General features: G+C 45.5%; 1 protein-coding gene across 1 annotated transcript in view; it reads left to right on the forward strand.

The window, feature by feature from the left end:
- Positions 1 to 23,641, forward strand: part of LOC119456565 (NGFI-A-binding protein homolog) — a 624,616-nt gene that overhangs the window by 424,750 nt on the left and 176,225 nt on the right. The window lies entirely within an intron of this gene.

The following is a 23,641-nucleotide window of genomic DNA, read 5'->3' on the forward strand; positions in this document are numbered from 1 at the left end:
TAGGACCATCAGAGTGGACAGAGGCTAACAACCAACATCAGTTATATACAATTCCTTTCCCGTACAGAATTGTTTGCTTGTATACCTCAAGTTTATAACCGTTTGTGGGTGCTCTGTCTTTAAACGGTTCCTCCAAGTGGAGGTGAACATCGTTCGTGTCTGAAAACACTGAATCTCGATTCCTATAGTCTGACCAGCAATGCTGTTTCGCCATGGATGAGGGGAAGAAGTGTTCTTGTCTATAAGGATTCGTACGTACTCTGGATTTTACGGCATGAGCACTGCGAAACAAAAGTCGAAATCCACTTCTGCGTGCCTCAAATTGTCGGCGAACAGTTTGCGAGCGCACAGAAAGAAATTGTTTGTGGCTGAGCGCCACAAAGAAGGCGACAGGAATAAGCGATTGCAATGACGATCCTGTCATCGATTTATTTTGTTGCCTGAACACTTCTTACCATGGACACACGAACAAAAAATAAATTAACATCTCAATACACGGCTTCAAGTGGAAAAGAAGGACTTCCGTTTATTTGCAACTGTGCGCAAGGCAGATGGGGACAATGTTCAGGGAGCGTGTACTTTTCAGTTTCTACACCTACAAAAACTGGATTCTGAGAGTTAGTCACTATCGGAATCGGGGATTTTCTAGTGTCTTTGTATGGATTATCCGATAACGCAATTTTACCTTATCTCACTTCTCCTTGTATTTTGCGTTGTTCGCTGCAGACGACATTCCATATTATCTGTAGAATTTCCGTTACAAAAATAATTAATTCTATTGCTTAATTTGTAGCACATCAACAGATAACGGCACTTCTGAGTATGCGCGTCGCTGCGTAACACCCCTCACGCGAAAATATTTCAAATATTCCAAGTAATCACTTTGTTTGCGATCGTGGAGCCACCAATGGTAGGAATCATGAGTGGATTGAGTGTTGCGGTCCAATATATTTGCAATAAAAATTGCTTCCGATACTTTACATCATTGTGGGATTCGTGAAAGGCTTTACAAATAATGCGATCTTATTTATCACACAGAAAGCAAGTGGCTCAGTTAGCTAATACATGTTCTGCAGTTAAATCAATCCAAACTGGTGTACCACTATAGGTAGCATACTTGGGCCTCTCCTCTTTAATCTGTACCTTAATGATATTATAAATATAAACCCTGAAGTAAAATTTATTATTTATGCGGATGATGATACTATCTTCTTCTCAGGGAAAATTATTTCAGAAATTATATCCGCATGTAACGAAACCTTGAATGCGCTGGGAAAATGAGCAACATCAAACTCCATGCGTCTAAATGAAAAGAAAACTAAGGCAGTAATCTTCCGACCAATAAACAAAATAATTCTGCCGCACCAACCCATAGTACTGACCTCCCGTAATATAGATCAAATGTCTTGGCGTAGTTCTTTCTTGTCATATGTCTTGGGAGGATCATGTAAACTATCTAACCACGAAGTTAGCTCCAATCACCGGCATAGAGGGCCGAATAAAATATCAACTATCAACACGAACTAAATTGCTTCTTTATAACACGCTTTTTTATTCTCACCTCAACTACCGCCAACTAGTATGGGGAGCCTCAGCTCCCTCTAGCTTGCAACGCATTCATCTTATACAGAAAAAATACATTCGTCATGTTTATAATGCACCATACCGATCCCACACATCTCAACTTTTTCTCAATGCCAGAGTAATCAGTATACACAACATGTATAAATACAGACTGAGCGTGAAGTTCAAAACAGAGATAAGAGAAAACCTCAGTAGTCTACAAATTCTTGCAAATTTCGAAAATAAATTACCATGCTACCCAACTAGATATGCAGAAAGCTGTTTAGTTCATACTCCTCGTCTTAATACCGGACAACAGCGTTTATCTTCCACGTTACCCTGTCTTTTGCACGCCTACGAATTAGATGGCTTTGATTGATTTTCTTGTTCTTATCGGTACCTCCGCATAATGTACAGTCCTTAATTTTGCACACTTCCTTTCGCGGTGATTTCATGTTGTTCCGTGGTTTTTATTGTTAATAGAATCTGTTTCTGTTCAAGACACCATCGTTACCCTGTTTCTTACATTTCACTTACTGTGCCAATTTTGTGTGTACTTTTATGCGTTGATATGCTGCTTCTGCCATAATAAACAAATCAGGGGCTGTGGGCTGGTCAAGCTGCATGTGAGCAGCTTTTTTCCCTTCGTCCTCCCATCTAATATGTATGTAGGCCAAAATAAACTTTTATTGTTATTATTATTATTAATCAAAGAACGCACAAAGCCAGATGGCCTTGGCGCGCTGCACGCAAAGCTGTAGCCGCTGCATTCCCAGTTGTGTTAGTAATAAAGTGCACGGCGGAGAGAAGCGGTTTTGGTCAGTTACTATATACTCGCAAACACGGCGCACAATGTGGCAACGATGGGAATGCGTGGTAATATGCGGCAATCAATGAGGAATACTAAAATAGTGGAAGCGAGGGTAGGGGCAACAATGATTGTGATATTGGTAACGTGGCTGTTTCACATTGAACTGATTCGACGAAATTTATAAGGTGCGAATATCCTATAGCTAATGCGTACTGCACATCTGATTTGGCGAGTTATTCTTTTATAAGGAAGAGTGACGGGTAAGTGAAGCGGCGTTTGTTCTCCTCCACGGAAGCTTTGTACACAATGAGTGCGAATTGAGAAGAGCGCACGATGAGGTGCGCTCCATATATCACGTGCTGCGCATGCATGGCCGCATATATACGAAATGCGGAAGGGAGAGACGGCCCGTGCAATCAGTGTGAACGTTTTCTTTTCTGTAGGCGTGAGCTCGGCGCGTCATCAATAGAGCATTGTGCGTAACATTCTACTTTCTCACATCGTTATATAGGATGGTCTAGGTTTTCGATGACGTTCAGTCTCCGCACGGCATCTTCTGCACGCACAACTTCGGGAAGCTCACGAACCTCTGAACAGCTCTGTCTCGCGGTCCGTCATACTTTGCGTCACGTTGCGCATTTGGGATGTGCGCCGTGACGTGTGCAGCTCAACTGTCGTGCCAACCTTGGCCATCAGCGAATTGAAGGATGTCCCGACCGGCGCTGTCCAGATCGCTCTTCTCGCTTGCGGGATGCCGGTCGACCATACGGAACATCACCGCTCCCTCTATTTCATCAATCATATAACCATGCTTTGTTTAAAGTGGTTCATCACTTGTATTGTGAACAGGCGCTAGTATATTGTACGATACAATTATTATTCCGTGTATACATGCTCTAGCTTTGTTGCCTGTACCACTCAGCCGGTCATCACGAGAGTATTTGAGTAAACAAATGCATTCACAAAGGCGCGGTATTACTCTCTTGCCTGTACACGCTTGCTCAGTAGAATGGTGAATTTCGTTTTGAACCGCTATGCCGGTTTCCACAGCCAGTCTTGGGTGCAAAACCAGACTAATTTGCTCACGCTGGTATAACCTTTGAACACTGGTGGTAACAACATCAAAAATAGTGGATTACAGCAAATTGGTGTCGCTAAGAAATGCTTCGCTCAACGAGGCGAGAGACATACTAAAAAATCAACATCAGATGAGGCGCGAGCTACTCAGGTATTGTCACGCTGTAATTAAGTGAAACAATTGTTATTACGCGTAAATGTTCTTGCTGCGGCTTTCGTTTTCTTGCTCCCTATTTCTCGCGTATCCTGATAGAATTGCGCTTTTAGTATTAGGTGTGAGACAGCACGGTCGCATTCCCAGTGGGCGGTTTGGCGTAAGTAGAATACGGTCTCGGTACGTGCGTCAGGCCGTAGCAGCGAGTTAGCTTGTGCTATGACGTCACTCCTGGGCGTCCCTTCTGCACACGCGCTTTTTTCGTCTCTGCGAGCTTTGCCCTGCCTGGGAGCCGATGAGGCAGCGTGCGCGAACCGCCCTTTTTCTTTTTTTCCCCTGTGCCCACTGTCCGTCGAGGCTGCTGTGGTTTACGCGATCCCAGCGTGCGTGACAAACGCTCCGCCTCTCACCCGCTTGTATATTCCTTTTCCTTCTTCTTCTTTTTTTGTTTTGTTCCTTCTTGATAGAAACGAACGTAGCAAAAAAAAAAAAAAAAATGTGCTTGGAGCCGCGCGGCTCAAAGCAGCGCGGCTCCAAGCACATTTTACAGTACAGCTCTCAGTAACGCGGAAGGGATTTTTGGTGGAACAGCCGAAGCAACCAAACTGCAGCAACGCTCTGCCTAGCCTTTTCAGTGGTGGTCTGCTCCTTCTCTTCTTTTTGCCAAAAATCTAAATAAAAAAGAGGCAAGGTACGGTGACAGGGCGGGAAAAAGCTTTAAAGCAGCGAAGAGGGGTGGAGAGGTAAGCCGTCACGTGACCGTCCTGGGAGCAAACCGCCCTTCTCACCTCGGCTCCCGCATTTCCTCCTCCCATGGCCGCCTTTTTTCCCATTTTTTCTCCCTTCCGTGCAGTGACGGTGGCATGGAACCACCATCCGTCTTCTTAAAACCTCCCCCCTTTATTCTTCTGTCTCCCTGTGGGGAGCTTCTTTCTTTCTTTTTTTCCTTTTTTTTCGGTGCATTTTTTTTTCTCTCTCGCTCTTTTCGGTCAATGTTTGTCGCCGGGTGCCGTTCTGCAAATCCGTTCTTTATCTCGCGCTGGGAGGAGGGGCTTGGTCGACCGTCCGTCGTTATTTATACTTTACCGCTTCTAGATTCTCCTCCGATCTCACCTTGTTCTTAAAAACGTCCCCGAATTGAATGGGCGGAGTTTACCCCCTTGGGTGCGCATTTTATTTTTCTCCATCACTCCTCGAGCAAGCTAGAAAGACAAGCGCTGAAAAGGACAAGCAAAAAACGCTGTCGCACCGAACAGCAGGGCTTCCAGCACGCGGGAGGTGTGAGGCTGTCTTTGTATCCGCCTTGGAAATATTCGATTGGATTTTGGCGCGTGCGACGTTTAATCTCCCTCCACTTTTTTCTGTAGTTGCTCTCGGTGGTCTGCATTCACTTTTTTTTTTTCAGCTGACGTTCGTGTCGCGTGTTTATCTGTGCCAGCCTGTATTCTTAACTGACGCCGCGCCGCCATATTTGCTCCCTCGCCCAATCAGAAGTCGCCATCTTTGTACCCTCTCCCGGCTCGGGGGTGTAGCTGGCGGCCATTGTTCCCAACTCGTGGTGCGGAACGCTTCTCTAACTGGCAACCGAGCGCCAATCACGAAAGTCCGTGCTCGCACCGGAAAAAGCTGCCTGCACACATTAAGGCCGCGAGCTTCTTGCAGCTTCTCATATGTTCTGTGAGCATTGAGGGTGTACTTCCTCTAGCCGTTGCCATGGCAAACGAATGTGCACAATACTCTTTGTTGTATGCTGAGCGAAGTGAGCTAAGACAAACCCTTCGATATCGCCCGGTTGTCCGCGGTAGTTCACGCATAACCGAAGGAATATTCTACCGAGAAGTGAGAGACAAGCTTCCGGTTTCAGACGATACATTTGCATACGTCATAGTTACACTAAAGGCACCTCCGTCAGATATTCTTTCCAAATGTCTCTGTATGTATAATTTCCGAACAATTAGACAAATGGTGGCTGTGCCGTTTCTGACGTTTCGGAATACAGACCTATATGTTTAACTGTAACGCTGTACGCTCCTGAAACACGTGACCTTTCCCGCATCAATGATATTTTCTTTTTTTTCACTGATGAATGCCATTATGGCTCAATAATTTCATGCGAAACTGGAATATTTTAATTCACCGCTACTTGCACCTTCATATGGATTCCCTGTTAAAACTTATGATTTTATACATTTTTGACAGCGCCTGCGTTATTCGCATTTGTATTATACAAATTATGTACTAATGTATTCCCACCCCTTATGTAATACCCCTGTCAAGGGGTCTTTAAGGTATTAAAATGAAATGAAATGAAATTCAACCGATCATTCATGCCGCTTTCTCGATCTGCCTGTTTTGTTATGCATTGAGTGCCTTCTTTTAAATCGCAAGCAATATCATCACCAACCTCTTTCACCACCAACCACCATCACCACCAACCAACAATTTAATGTGTGAACACGGCGCTTACAATACACGGTGGGCCCCCCAAAAAAACTGTAACCTCAAACTTGAAGCTTCAAAATGATCCCCTGTAAGGAAAGAACGATGCAAACCGGCGGAGGAAATAGTTTGATCGGGATGTGTTTAGCTGAGAGTAAAAAAACGAATACGCATCTCTTCGAGAGCTATGAGGCAGAGATTGACCACGTATTGTCACATTGCAGTGATGCTGAAGAGCACAGTAGTAAGAACATTGAGTCGCGAAACTAATTCTTTATTGGGCGTGCCCACAATACAAGTGACACTCAGGCAGAGCAAGACTGGGACGAGCACAAGCGTCGGTCTTCGACAAACGGATCGGCCGGTCAGTTGCGCTTCAGTTTTTATGAATGACTCGTACAAGCTTCCAGCGTAATCGCTGGTGGGAGTCGCATGCCTTGTTCCAGAAAGCACAACACTATTCGCATTGCGCATGCAGTCTGACTGTGCACGGTTCGGCGACAGCGTAGTCAGCATATAGAATATTCGAGTAAGTTCCGAATCGTGCAGACGCCTCTTGCGTTGAGCGACAACTTCAAGTTGTTAGCGGGTAAGTTGCGGTCCTCGGAAAAAGGATAAACAATTAACTAGACGTGTCAGTATTAAATAAATCAAATAATACATTATACTGGGTAAGGTAGTGCATAAAATTAGACACAACTTGTTAGAAAAAAATAAAATAAAAAGATTTAATGGCGCATTAAAGTGGAGGAGGAAATAAGATCAGCTCTGGTCTTCCCAGGTGTGAGACCGCGGGAAACTAATGCCGGCTCAATAAATTCATGTCATTGGCCTAACCAATATGATCCTATTGGAACATTCATATCTGTTGGTTGCAGTGCATTGAATTTGTAGAGGAGATATAATAGGCTTGCGAAAGAGAATATATTGCCGGGCTTTCCGTTGCGCAAAAATCCAGATTTTATTACATAACTTACAGTCTCTTACATGACTAACAAGCACAAGAAGTTTTGGCTAGCAATTTCACTTACAATGCACTACAGAATGATCTGGCAGTCCGATTGGCCAAGACAAATGTGCTCATGAATTTAACAATTCCTTTATTTTTATCTTTACACTGAAAGATCATTCCAATGTACCGGCTAATAACGATTTAAACTGTGGAAGGCATCACATCTTTAATCATTTTAAGGTAACAACTAGTACTGGTACAGATAATATCAACACAAAATTTAGTAATTAACTTTAGCTCCTAGCTGCTAATTCATGTGCATGTCTTTCAGCTGTTTTAATCTACTGGCATCGTTCCGCATGATGGGAGAATTGACAAAATCATCCCTGTTTACAAATCTGGAAATAAAATTAACATAAATAACTACCCTCCGATATCGCTATAGTTTGCACCTAATAATGTATAATGGAACACGTCGTATACCCACATAATTCATTTCCTAGACCCGATCCAGATTGCTGGTTCATCAGAGCATGGGCATCGCAAGGGATTGTCGTGTGAAAGCCAGCTGACAAACCTACTTCACGACTTACACTCAAATCTCGATCGTAACCTGCAGACGAAAGCTATTCTTTATATTTTTCAACGGCATTTGAGGAAATATCACATACACTAGTAATACTAAAGCTTAGTCATTTCAACATACGTCCTGACATTCTTGCATGGATCAAATAATTCCTGTCTAACCGTTCCCAAATTGCTTTTATTAACAACCACAACTCCACTTCCCTCCCCGTAACATCATGTGTCCCACGAGGATCCGTTCTAGGGCCCCTTCTGCTCTTGATCCTTCTGCTTCTGTTCCTGATCTTGATCAAAGTGGTGGAGGCGCGTCAAGATCCCGACGTCCTCGTGCGTTCCCGCCCTACCTGGAGCTACGGTCCGGTCGACGCCTGCGCCCGGCCACCCAAACAGCTATGGCCACCCCTACGGCGGCCGCTGGCACTATCGCTACCCCTAACGCTCCCACACCCACGACATCGGCTGCACTGACATCGTGCACCATTACCAGTCATCAACGCGATCCACCAGTCTTTGCGGGTCTCCGCGGGGATGACGTCGACGACTGGCTCGACAATTACAACCGCGTGAGTTCGGCCAATGGGTGAACCGACAGACAGAAGTTGACTAATGTCGCGTTCTATCTGACCGGCGTTGCGAAGACGTTGTATTTTAACCACGAAACTGACGTCGCCGACTGGAGAGCTTTTACAACCAGCTTGCGGCAAATCTTCTCTTCTGGATCTGGCCGTTCAGAAGTCGCCAAACAGAAGCTCGCTGCGCGTGTTCAACTTCCACATGAGTCATATACTTCGTACATCGAAGATGTCCTGGCTCTATGCCTCCGCGCCAACATTGAAATGACGAAAGCCGAACGCATTCGCCACATTCCTAAAGGGATTGGTTCCATCGCATCCAACGCCTTAGCTGTTCACAATCCTGCGTCAGTCCAAGAAATTACATCGACCTGCCAGCGCTTGGACGAGCTTCAGTCCCTCCGTCTTCACCATGAGAGCCTCCTCATTCCGATTTACGTGCTCTTATCCGCGCTATTATTCGCGAAGAACTTCATGATAAGCCACAGAGGCTATCCACTGTTGCTTCCGCCCCATCCCCAACGTTCGAATTGTGCCACCTTGTGAAGCAGGAGTTGGCAGCCATGACGACACCGACAACGTCTGTTGCCCCAGCAGCGTTCCAGATGCCCACATACGCGGATGTCGCTGCAATACCACCTGCCGCTGTCCCATCTGGGCCTCCTGACCTTACCTGCGGCCATTTGGCCTCTATGGGCTCCACAGTACCTGCTGAACGTTCGTATCCTAAGTGGCGTCCACCTCGATCGGTCTGCTTTTACTGCGGTATACAGGGCCACATATCGCTTACTGCCGTCGCCGCCAGCGGTATGCACGCCGAGGCTATGCCGATGTCGAGTGAGACGAGATCTGATGACACGATGCTTACTACCCAGCACCTCCAACACTTTTAAAGACGAAAGACAACCAGGACAGGCAGCACTAGCAGATCCGTTTATTCCGCAGGCACGGCCCAGGTTCAAGCTCGAAGAAGAAGAACAGGGATGAATATGGCTATGTACAAATGAGAACGATGAAACGTTAGTGGTGGTGCGAGATAACGCAGTCGTCAGCAAACATGCGTATGTGGGAGGAGAGGTGTAGAGTCTGATCGTTCATACATTATATATATATATATATATATATATATATATATATATATATATATATATATATATATATATATATATATACATAACACTTGCCGTGGTGGCGAAGTCAGCTAAGGCGTTGCGCTGCTGAGCAGCGGATCGCGGGATGAAATCCCGGCCGCGGCGGCCGCACTTCAGTAGAGGCGAAATGCAAAAACGCCTGTGTGCTTGCGTTGTAGTGCACGTTAAAGAAGCCCCGGTGGTCAAAATTGACAAGGAGCCCTCCACTACGGCGTGCCTCATAATCAGAACTGGTTGTGTCACGTAAAATCCCAGAAAGAAGACATATATATATATATATATATATATATATATATATATATATATATATATATATATATATATATATTGTAAGCACATTTACCGTACTTGACTCCTCCCTCATCACTCCGACAATTAATCCATGGCTCAGTGGTTGCAGAGCATCTGACCAAGGCGGCGGTCAGACCTGCTACGCGGCAGAGGGTGCTAAGGATCTCTGGGTCCGGACAGGCCGCCAATGGAAACTGAACCTGGCAATGTTCAACACGCGCACCCTCTCGAGGGAAGCTAGCTTAGCAGGACTATTTGAAGAATTATCAGGCATTGCCTGGGATATTATTGGCCTTAGTGAGGTTAGAAGAACTGGTGAGGCTTACACAGTGCTAACTAATGGCCACGTCCTCTGCTACAGAGGCCTTCCAGATAAGAGAGAATCCGGGGTAGGATTTCTAGTCCATAACAACATAGCAGTCAGCATTGATGAATTCTACAGCATTAATGAGAGCGTAGCAGTCGTCAATAAAGCTGAATAGGAGGTACAAAATGAAGGTAGTTCAAGCCTACGCCTCAACCTCTAGTCACGATGATGAATAAATAGAACAGTTTTATGAAGATGTTGAATTAGCAATGAGAAAGGTGCAAACTCAATATACTGTAGTCATGGGCGACTTCAATGCAAAAGTGGGGAAAAAGCAGGTTGGTGAGCAAGCAATTGGCAACTACGGTATCGATTCTAGGAATGCAAGAGGAGAGATGTTAGTAGACTTCACGGAAAGGAATAGGCTCCGAATAATGAATACCTTCTTCAGGAAGCGCAGCAATAGGAAGTGGACCTGGAAAAGCCCTAATGGAGAAACAAGGAATGAAATAGATTTCATACTCTCTGCCAATCCAAGCATAGTGCAGGATGTAGAAGTGTTAGGTAAGGTAAAGTGCAGTGACCATAGGTTAGTGAGGTCCAGTATTTCTCTCAATTTGAAGAGAGAACGAGTGAAATTAGTCAAGAGGAAACAGGCCAGCCTAGAGGCAGTAAGGGTAAAAGCAGACTAATTCAGGCTGGTGCTCGCAAACAAATATGCAGCTTTAGAAAAGGAAGGTAATGAATGAAACCGTAACTGGGTTGATCTCAGAAGCAGCAATTGAAGTGGGAGGTAAGGCACCAAGGCAACCAGTAGGTAAGCTCTCCCAAGAAACAAAGGACCTAATAAAGAAACGACAAAACATGAAAATGTCCAACTCAAGATATCAGATAGAATTCGCTGAACTGTCAAAACTGATCAACAAGAAGAAAGTAAGGGATATTCGACATTATAACGTGGGAAAGATTGAGGCAGCCGTAAAATATGGACGCCGCATTAAATTTGTAAGAAGAAAGCTTCGCATACGACAAGGCAAGATGTATGCACTGAAAGATAAGCATGGTAATATCATCAGCAATTTCGATGACATTGTAAAAGCAGCGGAAGAATTCTATACTGACCTGTACAGTGCCCAAAACAGCCAAGCTACTTTCATTCGAAATAATGATGAACCGGATGCAGGGGCTCCTTCTATCACTAGCGATTAAGTTAGAAGGGCCTTGAAAGACATGACCACGGGAAGAGCTGCTAGAGAAGATAGAATAACAGTAGATTTAATCAAAGATGGAGGCGATATCATGCTTGAAAAGCTTGCGGCCCTTCATACGCAATGCCTCACAACTTCTAGTGTACCAGCGAGCTGGAAGAACGCCGACATTATACTAATCCATAAGAGGGAGACGTTAAAGAATTTAAGAATTACAGACCCATTAGCTTGTTTTCAGTATTGTATATAATATTCACCAAGATAATTTCCAATAGAATCAGGGCAACACTTGACTTCAGCCAACCAAGAGAACTGGTTGGCTTCAGGAAGGAATATTCTACGATGGATCATATCCATGTCATCAATCATGTAATCGAGAAATCTGCGGACTACAATCAACTATATGACTTTCATAGATTATGAAAAGGCATTTTATTCAGTAGAGATACCAGCAGTCATAGAGGCATTGCGTAATCAAGGAGTACAGTAGGCATACGTGAATGTCTTGGCAAATATCTACAAGCATTGCAAAGCAAGCTTGGTTCTCCACAAGAAAAGTAGAAAGTTACCTATCTAGAAAGGGGTCAGGCAAGGAGACACAATCTCTCCAATGCTATTCACTGCATGCTTAGAAGAAGTATTCAAGCTCTTAGACTGGGAAGGCTTAGGAGTGAGGATCAACGGCGAATATCTCAGCAACCTTCGGTTTGCAGATGACATTGTCCTATTCAGCAACAATGGAGACGAATTACAGCAAATGATTGAGGACCTTAATCGAGAAAGTGTAAGAATTGGGTTGAAGATGAATATGCAGAAGACAACGATAATGTTCAATAGCCTGGCAAGGGAACAAGAATTCAGGATCGCCAGTCAGCCTCTAGAATCAGTAAAGCAGTACGTTTACCTAGGTCAATTACTCACAGGGGACCCTGATCACGAAAACGAAATTTACAGAAGAATAAAATTGGGTTGTAGTGCATACGGCAGGCATTGCCAAATCCTGACTGGGAGCTTACCACTGTCGTTGAAAAGAAAAGTGTGCAATGATTGCATTCTACCGATGCTAACATATGGGGCGGAAACTTGGAGGTTATCAAAGAAGCTCGAGAACAAGTCAAGGACCGCACAAAGAGCGATGGAACGAAAAATCTTAGGACTAACGTTAAGGGACAGGAAGAGAGTGGTGTGGATCAGAGAACAATCGGGGATAGCCGATATTGTAGTTGACATTAAGTGGAAGAAATGGAGCTGGGCAGGCCATGTAATGCGTAGGATGGATAACCGATGGACCATTGGTGTTACAGAATGCATACCAAGGGAAGGGAAGTGCAGTCGAGGTCGGCAGAAAACCAGATGGGATGATGAAGTTAGTAAATTTGCAGGCCCAAGTGAGAATACGCTCGCGCAAGACAGGGGCAATTGGAGATTACAGGGAGAGGCCTTCGTCCTGCAGTGGACATAAAATATAGGCTGATGATGATGATAACTGGTGTTATTGCGCAATTGCAGGCTTTGTAATAACTAAAGCGTGTTCTTGTTGTTGCATTTAGCCTTTGTCCCATAACGCCTGTTTCTTTGTTTTAGTTTGCTTCATATCATATGTACTCTGTATTATTTAAATACGTAAGCCTTTCTGTGCCTACCCAACGAGGAAACCCGCCCGTCCGTCACGCAAGACCATCGCTTTCACAACAACAGAATCTTCGTGCTGCTTCTCGCTTCAACTGAGCGGCGAGAACGCAGCAGCGCACACAAAGCTATCAGCATCCTGTCCCAATCGCAGATTGCTTTCAATTTCAATTGTCCCAATTCGCAGATTGGCCGCGCAGCCGCCATAGTAAAACACGGTTTTGACGCGGATGCACAGGGCGCTAAAGAGCGATAACGGCTTATGATGATCGGAACGTCATCAGCGCACCTGGCGTCGTCAATGCAACTTGCGCCGCCGTTCGCAGCAGTTTGTGTCGCCGCAGCGCTGTCGTTTTTGCTGGTCACATCAAGTTTCACGGCACTGATATAATGACACGGGCTGCGTGGCACAATTAAATCCCAGAGGAGAAGTTGCTGCGTGAATTTGTTTTACAATGTCCCCCCTCACACAATACTCCGAGTAAAAGCCCTCGAAGAATATGTAAATAAATAAATAAATAAATAAATAAATAAATAAATAAATAAATAAATAAATAAATAAATAAATAAATAAATAAATAAATAAATAAATAAATAAGGAGATCGCTAAAATCACTGGGTCAACGAAAATAGGTCCCTCTAAGATATGAAGGTAAATTTCGTTGATATAGGCACCTGGCGGTTTCTCGTGCGACAGCTTTCGCTATAGTTTCTTAGCCGGGTCGGTGCGATGTCTGTTTAGGTTAACATAACATTCATTGGCTGACTGAATCAGGGGCGTAGCCAGGAATTTTTTTCGGGGGGGGTTCACCGGCCCGACCGGGGGGGGGGGGGGGGGGTAGGGGGCAAGCTTCTGCTTTCCTCTAGGTCACGTGATAAATGTCGGTAGTTTAAGCACACACTCTACATGTATATCAAAGACATGGGACCCCCCCCCCCCCCCTCCTTGCGTGTGCTTGTGACGAAATTAAGTAAAAAGTAAAGTAAGCTCAGTAAATACAGTAAGTACGACAGGTACAGTGGGCGTTTGGAGCAACGGTCTCTCATCGCGCCACTGAATGGACCCGTCTTCAAAAACGCATCATTGAGACGACCCGTGCGATCGGAGAATACATCATTAATTGTTAATTTCCGTTAAGCGTAGATGGCGTCGTCCTCGTCGGGGCGAAGTGCGTTTCACAAGTCAAGGATGCTATACGCGTGAAAATGCACGTGTGACCAGGCTATACCTACTCCCATAGCAATAGCTTATTCGCTGCGTCTTTGCGCTAGAAAACTTAAATACGCGCAAAAACGCGTAAGGCTTTTTTTTTTCGAAGCTTTCGTCGCCCTGCTCCCTCATACGAGAGGGTTGCATTTCCTGCGGAAAGTGCATGGGCCGCTGTGACTTCCGCTGTGTGCGAGCGTGCAGCCGTCATTTGCCTTTACGTCAACAGATTCAGAATTGTGCAGAATATTTCACCGCACAGCATAGATATGGCATGTGTACGCATTTTAAGTAGTGCGTGCAACTCATTTCTGCTTCACTTACGCCGGTGCAAACCGGAAGCGGCTTTGTACCTCACAGAATCTCGACTGATTGGTGCACTAGTGATGCAGGAATGAACTCCGCTATTGTTCAGTACATAGTGCACATAATCAATTTCTCAGGACGCGTGAACTCCGACGAGAACTGTCAGTGCCTGCAACAAGAGTTTACTTACGCTGTACTGCGCACAGCAGTAATTCATGCTTGTCGGCTGTCTGTTTTGTGCATTCTATTGCGAGTCGGTGGAATTTCACTGCTGTCATCAACCCCTACGTGTGTACATATTGCTGGTTTGGGATTCCGCAACTGAAACCGCAACTACCAGCCTTCCGTAATTGCTGGTTTGTGATTCAACAACACAACAGTAATTACCAGCCTTCCGTAGGGGCGCAATCGCAAACAAGAGACGTTTCTCGCACAGACTAAGCCTACGTTCACACTTGGGAAGCGGCAAGCGGGCGGAAAGGCCAAAGCGGCCGGAAAATTTTTTCCGCGCCTGTCCAAGTTCACATTTCTTTTGCTACCGCCGCGGCCGCCGCTGCCGTTTTCGTCCAGATCCATCTCGTCTGCGTACGTTTGTCGGCGTGGTGGCGCTCATTATCGCATTATGTCTAGCGGTATGTTCATTCTTTGACCCACGTACCGTCATCAAAAGTGATCATTTTACGCAACTTCGCGTGTCATCTGCGACCTTCGGTAAATTCCTCGTTGGCGTACCGTAATTATCCGCACACGGGCGCGGTAGCGCTGAGTCACAGGTTGGTGCCTAGGCGTGAGAATATTTCTTTAATAGCTTTTATTTACAAGTTGTAATAACATTTCATCATTTGGTATTGTCGGCGCCTCCAGGACACCAAAGGGGCAACGGGAACACCACAGCTGAAACCCGAGCTGGCCCTTGTGTTGGGGCTCGCCAAAGCCTGCGCGTCCTACGTGAGACCTACGCTCCCAATCTATCGTCGCGACGAGAAAAGCACCCCGAGACTTCTGCAACATACCGTACACGTGCGAGGAGAATTATGGAGCGCCAATGAGGAATCTGCCTAACTATTGTCTGCCGTGGAAGTGGAAGAAGAAATGGCTCTTATACTTCTACCTACTTGTTTTCTAGAAATGGACAATGAATAAACGGAAGACGCGGAAACCTCTGAAACGGCGGTGGTGGCTACGCCTGGCTTTGCAAAAGCGCGAGAAGTTGGCTCACGCCAAGGCTTCGTTGCCGCACCTCCGGTCGCGCGACATTGAATACTATCGCGAGTATTGCTGACAGTACGTTTTAGTGCCACTCTTGTCGTAGAGCAAGGGATGGTTCTTGATCGCGTCGATCAGCATTACAGCCTACACTTCTGGTGCCATATTAAATTTTACGACCAGTTGTTTACATGCTAGTGTAGCTTGCAGTGAAGCAGAACGACTTTCCGCCGCGTTTCCGCTTCGCCATGGCGAAAAAATCGGCCCGAGACTGATTTGGCTCGCAGCCTGTTTTTCTGCCTGTTTTGCCGCCTAGGCGGGCGGATTTTTGCAAGATTTTGCCGCTTCCTACAGCTTCGAGACCAAGTGTAAACGTAGCCTAAGATCCTGCGCGAGCGCGGCCTAACCAGCACCTGAAGGGAAGCGGCGGAAATGTATACCGGAGATTTCGACCACCTGGGGTCTTTAACGTGCACCTAAATCTAAGTAAACGGGCCTCGAGCGTTTTCGCCATCATCTAAAATGCGGCTGCCGCATTTGTTGCTTCATTTGTTGCACATTTGTTGCTTCAGAATGCGGCCGCCACATTCTCGCCCCAAACTTCACAGAGTGTCAAAGCCTTGACAAACACCGTGACAGTTTTTTCCATATGCAGACATGATTCGCTATAAATTACCAACCAAACGGAAGCGCCCAGGAATGAAATTGTGATAGTAGCACCGGTTTCATGAATTATGTCAGCGCGAAGCGACGAAAACAAAGGGCGGGTAAGTAGGGGGGGGGGGGGGGGGTTGCGTAAAAAATTTCGGGGGGGGGTAAACCCCCCCTTGGCTACGCCACTGGACTGAATTATGATCGCCTTCTTATTATACATGCGCTGTCGTATATATATATAGGCCTGGTGTATGGTGTTTTGTGGGTAGCTTCTTTCAGTTTGTCTCGCCCCAAGATGGCGGACGTAATCACAGTCGTAGCTACAGAACGTTCTTCTGCGTTTCGTTGCCCGAAAAAGATTCGGCGTTTCCTGAGTCGCGGGTGGTGACTAGTACAGAGTTAATATCCGTAGGGTTTCTGTAGAGTATCGTTTTCAGTTTTACCTGTGCAGCGTAAACTGAAGTATTGTGGATATTAATTTGGCTTGCAGAATGGCGCATGGTATATACTTAATGTTAGAGTGAAAGTGGTTAAAGTGGCTAATGAAGGAACATCATCTACGGAGTAAAGGCTCGAGCTCTGAATTACGCGAAATGGGTTTAGCAGTAGTTATTGTCAGTATTTGAACATTATCCTTCGCTTGGTTGATCCATCACTTGGTTGATTTGGAATTGGACGACGTAACAAAAAAAAAAAAAAAAAAAAAAAAACGACCCACGAATAGCCCCACACGTATAGCGGCAAAGCACCGACTGGCAGCTGTTTACGGTCGCTTTCGCGTGGCCATATAAATCAGGCTCAGAAAGCATGAAGAAAACGACCGACCCTTTAGAGTTATTGGGTTGTATAGTTTTCAGTGCTACCTCCTTTGCTCTAATTTTATCAAAAATAATGTATAGTGAACTTGCTTGGTTGGCAGTGACTTTTGCGGTCGTGGAAGGCGTTTCCGCTCACCCTTTTGCTATTGGCCGCTAGATCGAGTGGAGTTGCCGCCTGGCGGACACTGGCTGAACCCCGCGATAGCATGGATGTCGTGGGTCTGCTGTAGCTGCGACTTGTGTACATGTGCGCGGCGCTCGTATCTTTTAAAGTATATACCTCTGTTTCGTGGCTGTAGCGCGGTCGTATAAATGGGGGTAGGAATTTTTTGAGGATGCAGAGACTCATTTGACTTTGCGCTGTAGTCGTTGCACCGTAATAAAATCAGTGACTACGTATATGTCTTGAGCGCGCGATGTGTGATCGTCGCGCCCGTCATTCGCCAGAATCATTAAAATGTTATTGCCGCATTGTGATTCAAGCACTTCACAAAAAGGATTTGGCGTTGTTTTAAACAAATGAAGTGGTCGCCGCGATACATGAACGCAGCGTTTTAGAGATTCTTTTTAGCGATGTGTTGATCATTCCACAATTTTTGTGATACCACGAAACATCAACGAAGTGGCATGATATCATTAAGCAGTAGGAAAGAAAATCTTGAGCCCTCATATGATGTCGCAGTGTACAGTTGACCTTAGGCGTATGATTGCATGACTGTGGTTACGCGACCATCCTTAGCTGTTTCTGAGGTGCCCTTCTATTATGTGGATATTCCACTATGCAAAGAAATAATTTGCCTCGCAAGTGAATTTTGGCGCTGTGGTACGTTTATTATCTGCTACAAAAGAGAAGCGGAAATGCTGTCGCTAGACGCAGGACTTGGTAAAACTGAGTTGCTGGCAGCTAATTTAATGCGCTCTTTGTGTGCGGTTAGCTTGACGGAAGGTAGCGGCCATTATTTTCACAAAGAAAGAAAGTAACGCAATAAGGTTGTCACTAGAGTTGAGTTGCGCAACAGCAGCACCAACAGGATAGGCTGAACGCAAGGCGAACGCCAACAAAAAGCACCATGAATGCACCATGGACCGGAGCAGAAACTGAGTTTTTCACTGTGGTTCCGTGCTTTTCGTGCAAAAATGTGGCATTGGAGGGCATCAGTTGACAGCAGTCATTACCAAACAATCAACCCAAATCGCTCACCACCCCGGTAACAGTCAACCGATTCTTTACCGCGTGACTGGCCGGCCACTCAGGCCTTCTATAGCCACGATCAGCTCTCTCGTGGTGATCTCGCCGCTTCGCGCCGTTATACAAGGCGCTGACTGGCCGATCAGTCGCGCGGTAAGAAATCGGTCGACTGTACACATTATTTCAACGTGCGCGGCCCCTAACGCGGCGACGGTGCTGCCACCTATCTCGCGGCCACCACACAAACGCATGTCGACAATCACCCATTGCGCCGGGCTTCAATTAGTCATGCTGTAAGCGTGCGCGTTCTTACGTGTCGCGTTAATGCGTCGTGAACATCGTTCTCTGCGTCAAATAGTAACTTGTATGTGACAGGACTGCAGACTACTAATTTGTTTGCCGGCATTATCCAACACTGGGTCCTCGTTGCCGTTGTTCGCAATTCTCATAAACCTCGCAACAAGACATAAAACGTTAGACACTTTTATTGATACTGTGATGCAGTTCTTGCATGTAAGGTTTTATTGATGGCTCTTGCTTACCTGATTCATTAATTCTATGCCAACTTTTGTTTGATGCTTGCAGCAAAAATATAATTTTTCTGCTTCTGAAGTTATTAGAAGTGGTCGGTGGCCACAGTTTTCCAGTTTCTTAATATGGTATTTCACAGAAGCCCCTATTGTACAATGGTGTGTATCACATCCTGGGTGATGCTTGGCAGTGCAACCCCCGTGTCACAAATATCACCTGTATCAATGGGTTGCTTCCTTTTCTTGGCACTTGATCGATCGATATGCCAAACACGCGTAGCTAAAAAGGTTAAGTCGAATGTTAAAAATTTCACGGTGCACGCTTCTTCTGGATCATTAACCGTTTTTTTTTTTCGTTTTTTAGATTATCGCTCGTAAACTTTCTTCGCTGCTTTCGGTGGTAGTGGTTAGATTGCGCGAAGGCATTAATGTCTAAAAAGCGTGCTGCTCAGCACTAGGCTAGCCTCTTGCATTGCGTTCTTCTCTCGTCCTTCGTTTACGCTGCAAGGATTAGTGGGCGCTTCAAAATACAATGGCTCATCTGGTCACTCGTCTGCAAAGAATTAGAGGGGAAAAAAAGCGAATGTGAAGGAAATTGTCGCGGGAAACAAGTTACAACAAAAGTTGTTTAAATTCTTAACTTACAACCCCCCCACCTCTTTCGCCCCACTTTTGTTTCTGGTATTGTTTTTCTTCTTAAATATGCTTTCTAGGCCATTTTAGGGTGAGTGTTTACGAATTGTAGTGTTTTTTTATTCGCTCTGATCACCACTGAGAAACCCACTGCTGCGTTGGCTCGGTGCAATGTTCGGATTCTGGGGAAAACAAAGACCGTGGCTGCGCACGACACCGGAGAAAAATCTTCCCCGCTTAGGAAACGTCCTTTTGTCTCGTTCAGGCCGTTTCAAAAACGGTGACAACGCGCAAAAGATCCCGCTTAAACGTACTCAAAAAAATAAAAAAAATAAAAACAAATAAACACATTTAAACCACGTTCTCGGAGCTCAGGGTCGACAAAAGAAAAGCCCCTTCGCCCCCGCCCACTGTAAACCCATTGCGCATGCGTACGCCAGGATGGTTTCTGCGCTCTTGCACGCGCTGAAAGATGCCTCCTTATTGTCTTTTTTGTTTTCCTTTGTTGTCTTCCAGGCGTCGTCTTTTGCCGAAGTCTTGTAAGCAATCTTGTCTTTTTAGATTTTCCCTTCCGCTGCACCCTTTTTGCTTAGTGCTGCTCTCTGCACTTTAGCCGCTCCCTCCGGTTTCGCTGTCTGCTGCTTTTATGCCATTGATTCGCCCGTCGGCTGATGCTGTCCAGGCAGCGCGCCGCGGCGGCTCGCCTCCCTCGGCCCCTCTCGGCGCTACGCTGCACTCGTCCATTTGCCCGACTTTTATTTTTTGCTATTTCTCGGCTCTGTTCTTTTTTTTCCTGGTTGCCCTTACCGCTGCGGAGGAGGGACGCTGCGTCGCATAAAAAGCGCCAACTCCTCTCTCCCCGCAAAAAGCAAAACGGGTGAAAGGAAGGAAACACAAAATTGCAAAATGGAGAGGAGGGGGCAGCAGCCAATCCGCGACGACATCCTCCGCTCGCGACAAGGGAGGGGCCAGTGGGGGCCCTGCGCGTTTAAATGACTGCATTCAGCGACACGCAAAACAGAATGAGTGAGAAAAAACGTGCGCTCGTGTAGCGACCCTTTTTGCGGTTTCTTACTTTTCTGCAGCCATCCCTGTGGCGTTGTTTTTCTCCTACACCGGCTGTATGCAGCGACGACGCTGTCTGAATATTACAAAGCTTCAGATGAGCTACAATTTCGCCGGTTTGAGTTCAAAATATTGGAAATTAATATGAAAATGGGATAAACGTGCGATTAGCTACTCTTAGCGGAGGGAAATTGAAATGGAAGTTAAAAGAAGAAAGCACAACGGGCACGAGCCGAACCCAGAATTTGAGCACTGCGGCACGTGTCCACTATCTCGGGTTTCCAGAGACAAAGTTCCGGGATAATCGGGAAGAAACAATCAACCTAGCAACAGTGGACTACTGCTCGGAAAATAAGATCAGGCAGCGTGAGGTACTTCACAGAAATGGCTTCCCTGACCGCACTCAAAGCCGCAACTGCGTGGCAAACTCTCACAAAATGTGCCAAGCTCTCACAAAATATGTCATAAAAATATTACGTGAAAGTGTCCAGTTCCAGCCATAAGGTCCAATTGCTTTGTCAAGTAGAATAACTAGGATTCAAAATTATAGCATTGCAAAGACTGAGTGATAGAGGGGACACGTTCAGTAAGAAGAGCCTTGCCAGTTGAAAGACGAGGTGCATGCAGTCCAAATTAACATAAAGTGGTCAATATCATCAGCAATATCGGCAACATAATTTGGGTGGCATGCGCAATCAAGTGTCCATGCAGAACAGCCACGTGACCAGAATGAGTGGAAAGGAAGACACAACATTCATGTCACGGGGACGCAATAACCTGTGCAGGTGGTAGCAGATCACTTGAACACCTCGCGTGGGAACACATTTCGGGACAGGCGGCTCAAAGAGTACTTAGTGTGATCTCCCATTCCTCTTAGCCATTTCTCAAAACAGGCCTCGCGCAAATAATTGCAGCATGTTATACTTTGATGTTATATTTATGTCAACGGGCAGGTTAAGATGGGACATTCTATGGCTGTGTTCCAATACTCGCCGTAGACGGCTAAGCGGACAGCGGCCATCTTAAGTCTCGTTCCAGTTCTCACGAAGACGTCAGAGTAGACAGCTTCGCGAAGACAACATCGAAGTGAAAAACGATGCAGGCTACTTTCCTATCCGAACAAGATGGCACCTGAGCAGGACGCTTGCAAAACCCGCAGGAAGGTTGTCTGCGTAGAAGAAAACGTGGACCCGCTTTCATATAATATGCCCTTAATGTAAGTCGCATCATAGGTTTTATTTGTTTGTCCATACTGTGAGCCCTTTTCGGGCTGTTACAGGGTTCGCAGGCACAACGACTTAAAATACAGAAATAATGTGTGCTCTACTTTTTCTTGTCGCCGCGAGGTGGAGTCACGTCGCAGAAGCTTCTAGGGTGCCTCGAAGCCAGCGCCGCCGTTCAGGGTGGAGACAACCCCGCTGGAGCCGCCATATTGAATCACACGAGCTCAGACTCAGCTACGCTTGCGTTCATAAATAGTGTTACCCGCGGCGCGCTTCCAAGTGCTTTGCCTTGATGAGCATTTTTTATCGGTATCGCATCTGCACCTCTTCATAACCAAACAGCCGTTAACTCTTCGAGGGTCGAAGACTTAAATGTATGGTGCCTGGAGCATGTCCGAAGTTGCCTAATTCAATCACATTTTTTTTGCAGTGTGTATGTTTGAAAGACGCACCATTTTCTCAGCGCTTCGTTGCTCGGTATATAAAGTTTGCAACCACCTGAGTATGGAAGTCGTTTTTATTTTACGCTGTTGTATTTTGGTTTAAGCGTCATGCCTCCTTTACCGTAGCCAGCTACTCGCGCATGGTGGTTCGTTTCATTGGCGTTGCGTGTGCTCTTTGCGTTGGTTGCAATTATTTGACAATGTCTATGCGCAATTTTCTTTCTTTGCCGACAAAACTGTGTGCTAACAGGATTAAGCTTGTGTAAAATAACTGCGATGTGAAAATAAGGTTTAATTAGTGCTGTAGAGAATCATGTAACGCAACTTGTCAGTGTCAATCTTGCGTAGTACACACAAGAAACCAAACGATGCACAAAATACATTTACTTATTAATGTCTGGCACAGTCAATCATGAAATAGATATGTACATGAAAAATTATATGTACAGTTTGGCGCCTGAAGGTTATGTTGAAAGACGATATAAAAAAAATCGCCAGGTAGGCTCGACACACACAAAGCGGAATAGGGAGCTTTTTAAATTTTTTTATTCATTACATGCGGGCGGGGGGGGGGGGGAGAGGGGGCATTTCAAATGAGTACATCAACTTTATTACAAAAAATATAAATAGAAAACAAGAATACAAACAAGAAAACGCAACCGCGGGTAATATTAATCAAGATATCCAGCCCGAATACATCAGTCACCATCGCAGACATCACATCAGCCAAACACATGGATGGCGAGTACAGAGCATTTTATTAAATAACCATTAGAACACTGATATTAACCACATTGAAAAAATAAACAACACTGCGTACATATCGCGCACGAAAACCGTTAATGAAACTAAGACAGTCAAATATAGATGAGCAATGTTTTTACTTCGAAAATAGTCCATGATGTATAGAGATGCAACAGGCCTTTCTCCTGCTGTGGACTCCAACATGCTGATGGCGACGATAATGTCATGTGTGGTGTAACCTGCAAAGCAAGTCACTTTACGGCAAGTTGACGCCAGCCACAGTCTTGCTGCCATAAACATCGTCTGAATCATCAGGCTCGTTTAGCCAGCGCGGGTGGATACGCAGTCGCATGACGACAAAACGGCACATCAATTTTCGCATTACGCTTGGGTGGTCAGTGCACTGTCGATTTCCGTCGATTTCCCTCCTACTGGTCCTCTTCAAAGTGTTTCTAAGTACAAGTAAAACAACAAAAGTGATTATTGACTTTTAAATTGATATGAAAAGATGCGTTGTAAAAAAAAGGAGCACCCATTAGAGTGCTTAAAAATAAATTGTTGCAGAAGTAATGCTGTATTACTTCGCCTCACACGTTTCGCAGAAATGCACAGGCTACAACAGACACCATGCCAGAAAGCGCCGAAACATTTTGGTCCCATGATGCCCCTTAACTCTACTACACCTGGGCATACCGTGCAAAGGCATTTAAAGACCATCACAATACCCACTACGATCGGGAATGAGCATGAATGACCATCGGCTTACGAACACCACGCTACCAATATATATACAAGTCTAAAAAATCAGCTATGTAATGTAACACCCTGAGATCCGCAAGATATCTGCTGCGAATTCAGAGAAAATCACAATGCTTTGCTCGCCA

Source organism: Dermacentor silvarum, chromosome 6 (assembly GCF_013339745.2).
Source record: "Dermacentor silvarum isolate Dsil-2018 chromosome 6, BIME_Dsil_1.4, whole genome shotgun sequence".
Classification (NCBI taxonomy): domain Eukaryota; kingdom Metazoa; phylum Arthropoda; class Arachnida; order Ixodida; family Ixodidae; genus Dermacentor; species Dermacentor silvarum.